Below are 4,562 nucleotides of genomic sequence, written 5' to 3' on the forward strand. Positions count from 1 at the left end.
AAGATTTTGATGCTGAACAAAAATGAGTCCTGTCAATGATTATGTTTCCCCTACTATACCACTTTGTTTTACATATTCAGAGAAACACTCTTGGTGAAATACAATTGTAATTTACAAAGAAAGTCACCAGCATTTGAGTTTTTCTTGTTTTTGATGAATGTTTAATAAGCTTCCAAGGCTGAAATCATCAGCAAGCCTGCTTTTTAAAAGAAATTTAAGTGACTGCATAGCTACTGTAACCGTCATTTTCACGGAAACTATTCCTCCTGATTATGTGTGCGTTTTATGTATTACCGGCCCACATTACCAAGTTAGCTAATGCTAACTTCAAGAATAAAATAATTAAGGTATTTTGTGCATTCATAGATGGATCAAAAGCAGAAAGAACATAAGCCGAGGAAATGTCCTCATCTTTATATAGTCCCTTTGAACTATATTAAAATTTAGGATCACTATTTTTATTTTAACAAGTAGAAGGAGATGCTGTCAGAATGAAGGTAAGATTAGGATTCTATACCAAATGAAGTATTTCTGACTCCTAGTTCCTGTTCCATTCTTTATGCCAGAAAAGCAGCAAAGATACCACCCACATTGCTGCTGTTTTTCTGAAGGTCATTCAGGCAAAGGATTTCCAGTGGAATTCTCTCTAATATAAATCTATCTATGATCACATTGTTTTTCTTGGTGAAACCAAGGGTTGCGTTTCTTCATTAGAAAATGGTCGCTTTTCCACTTTTGCACATCACAGAAGCAATATCTTACTCTCCTTTTGCATGTGACACCCTTGGGAACACTGAAATCCACAATCTCTGGAAACGTACAGAAGTTAGATCCAAATCCTTCAAAATAAAGAATCTAAGTTAAAAAGTCTATTGGCACAGGAGGCAGTTCCACTAATAATTTGGAAAACTATATTAATACTCCTCTGATGCTATCTTTTTTCTTCACAAAAGAACCCATTTTTCTTTTCACTTGCCTTTCGGGGGGGAGTTTACCATTGAAAAGTGATTTCTTAGCCAGGGTGTAATAAGCTTAACACAAAGGAGAAGAAAAGGGAACCATTGGATGGTTTTTTGAATTTATGCTTGTGGTTAACACAATGCAGTATTTAAAATAGTTTCATTTAAAATATCACCTTTTAAAAATATTACTTTATAATTATATATTTATAATCTTATTTTTATTAAAATAAGTTTAGCAACTAAGGTCCATTAAAATCACCTTGGACTCAACTATAATTCTCAACATTTCTTATATGTTGAGAAAATAAATTAAAATAAAACTAACCAAAAAGTAGCACTGCACAGGCAACAAAAGCAAAAATAAACAAATGGGATTACATCAAACTAAAAAGCTTCTGCACAGCAAAGGAAACAATCAACAGAGTGAAGAGATAACTTAAAGAATACGGAAAAACAAATTTGCAAACCACATGTTTGGTAAGAAGTTAATATCCAAAATATATAAGGAACTCAAACAACTCAATAGCAAGGAAACAACTGAATTAAACATGGGGAAAAGGACCTAAATGGACATTTCTCAAAATAAGGCATGAAAATAGCCAACAGGTATGTGAAAAATGCATAACATCACTAATCAGCAGGGAAGTACAAATTAAAACCATAATGAGATACCTCCTCACACCTGTTAGAATGGCAATTGTCTAAAAGACATAAGATAAAAAGTTTTGGAGAAGAAGTAGAGAAAAGGGAACCCTTTCACACTATTGACAGGAATGTAAATTGGTACAATCATTAAGGAGAACAGTATGGGCATTCCTCAGAAAATTAAAAATATAGCTGCCATATGATCCAGTAATTCTATTTCTGAGTATATATTCAAAAGAAATGAAATCAGTATGTTAGAAGGATACCTGCTCCCTTTATTGCAGCATTATATACAATAGCCAAGATATGGAAGATATACAAACAACCTAAGTGTCCATCAACAGATGAATGGATAAAGAAAATGCGGTATACATACACAATACACACAGAATACTATTCAGCACTAAAAAAGAAGGAGATCCTGTAGGTGAGTTAGCCAAGCACAAAAGACAGATACCGCATGATCTCTTCATATACGGAATCTAAAAACCTGAATTCATAGAAACAGATACTACAATGGTGTTTACCAAAAGCTGGAAGGTGGGAAACTGGGGAGTTGTTGGTTAAAAGATAAAAAATTTCAATTAGACAGGAGAAATAAGGTCAAGTTATCTATTGGACAATATAGTTACTACAGTAAATAACAATGTATTCTATTTTGAAAATCACTAAGAGAGTAGATTTTAAGTGTTCTCACCACAAAAGATGATAAGTATGTAAGTAATGCATATGTTATTAGCTGGATTGAACCATTCCACAGTGTACACATATTTCAAAGCATCATGTTATACATGATAAATATATGCAATTTTTATTTGTCAATTTTTTTAAAGCAGCAACATTAAGGAAAGTAAGCAGAAAAGGCCGCATATTTTAATATTACCTATTTAGGAATCAAAATTTTCCTTATAACTGCAACAAATTTCACCAGCAGCATCTTCAAAGATGTTTGTTAAGTAGCTCATATATTATTTGAAACTGTCCTTTTCTTCTTAGTCCTTGCTACAGAAAATTTCCCCAATACAATCTAACCTAGTGAAATAATTACGCCTTAGTAGGCATAAATAAGTTCACATATGTATGTCAGTGTTTCAGTAGGGATTAATAAACTAAACTGATTCATTCTCTGTAAGGTAGAAATTCTTTCTTAGAAACAATTGAGTGAGGAAATATTTGATCAATTTGGCACAGGTAATTCCAGACAAATAAGAAAATAAATAATCTTATATGTTCTTGTGAACAGATAGTGATAGCTCCAAGAAATGAATTAAGTAAATTTTAACAAGCAGTATGATTATTTCTGTTAGATAATCCTTAATCTCATCCATGAAATGGAAAGGAAAGAAATGCCTTCCTATCACAGGAAGAGTGAGAGAGTAAGAGGTATAAAAAATTGAGATGTGTCTCTTTTCCGGTTAGCTCAGTGTGAGAAGCCATGAGCAGCAAAGTCTCTTGCGACACCCTGTAAGAGGTGGTGCAGAAAGTCCTGCAAGGGAACCAGCACAAGGGCCCCAAGTCTGGAGACAGTGGAGTTGCAGATTAGTTTGAGGGACTGTGACTCCCAGAAGGGCAAGCGCCTCTCGGGCACCGTCAGGCTTAAGTCCACTCCCCGCCCCAAGTTCTCCGTGTGTGTCCCGGGGGACCAGCAACACTGTAACGAGGCCAAGGCCGTGGATATCCCCCACATGGACATCGAGGTGCTGAAAAAACTCAACAAAAATAAGAAACTGGTCAAGAAGCTAGCCAAGAAGTATGACGCAATTTTGGCCTCAGAGCCTCTGATCAAGTGGATCCCACAAATCCTGGGCCCAGGACTAAATAAGGCAGGAAAGTTCCCTTCCCTGCTCACACACAACGAAAACATGGCAGCTGAAGCGGATGAGGTGAAGTCCACCTTCAAGTTCCAAATGAAGAAGGTGTGTTATGTCTGGCTGTGGCTGTTGGCCACGTGAAGATGACAGAAGATGAGCTTGTGTAGAACATTCACCTGGCTGTCAACTTCTTGGTGTCATTGCTCAAGAAAAACTGGCAGAGTGTCCTGGCCTTATATATCAAGAGCACCATGGGCAAGCCTCAGCACCTATGTTAAGGCACATTTGAATAAATTCTACTGCTACCAAAAAAAAAAAAAAAACTGTGATGTCTTTCAGCAGAATAATTTTAGCACCTGTGTCATCTCTGGCATTTTTTTTTTCTGCATACTAGCCGCTGAGATAAATTGGAGAGTAGGGTGTGATAGAAGGAAGAACAACTTAAATATTTCTGAATTTTAATTATTCTGATTTAAAAGATTACAAAGTTGAAATAGGTCAAAATTAAAACTCTGGAGAAGAGTTCCCTTTTTTTTTTCATGTATGGGAAATGAAACAGCATCAGGTAAAATGGGGTTTACTATGTTTGTTTGCAAACTTTATTAGAAATTAGCTATTTCTAGGGAGCTAAAACATTTCAACTGGTGCCAAGAGAGAAGGGAGGAGCCTTTGTATTTTGAAAGAAGAATGAAACTAAAGAGTTGCCGCCAAATTTTGAAGGGGAATCCAAATGCTGTTTGGCAAAAAAGATGACTAAATGAATTACCAGTGGCTGTTTGTCACCTCCCAAAGCTCTGTTGCAGAAAGACATTACTGAATAGCTTTTATAATCTTTTTTTCTTATCCTTTTCTTTCAAATCAAGTCAAGCAGAATATAGTTAAAGGCTTAATTTTCACTGAAATGTTCTGAGTGAAATTAGACCTTCTGAATCCAACTTTTCCCAGCCGCCCTTTTTTTTTTTAAGCAGTAAGTAATCAGTGTTTAATTACTTGACTTTTACATGGTACAACCTTTGAGACCTTGCTGACTTACTGAGGCCTCAAGGTGTATTGTTCAGAATGTTCAAAGACCCTGTATGTCTTGTTAGCATTAACAATAGTAAGATTAGAAATGGAGAAAGTGGACTGTAACATGCTCTTTGGG

At 35.6% G+C, this 4,562-nt stretch overlaps 1 pseudogene; it reads left to right on the plus strand.

Annotated features, from left to right (window-relative positions):
• Window positions 1-3,042: 3,042 nt before the first annotated feature.
• Window positions 3,043-3,711, plus strand: LOC134734615 (large ribosomal subunit protein uL1-like; annotated as a pseudogene).
• The last annotated feature ends 851 nt before the right edge of the window (window positions 3,712-4,562 follow it).

Source organism: Symphalangus syndactylus, chromosome 12 (genome assembly GCF_028878055.3).
Source record: "Symphalangus syndactylus isolate Jambi chromosome 12, NHGRI_mSymSyn1-v2.1_pri, whole genome shotgun sequence".
Classification (NCBI taxonomy): Eukaryota; Metazoa; Chordata; class Mammalia; order Primates; family Hylobatidae; genus Symphalangus; species Symphalangus syndactylus.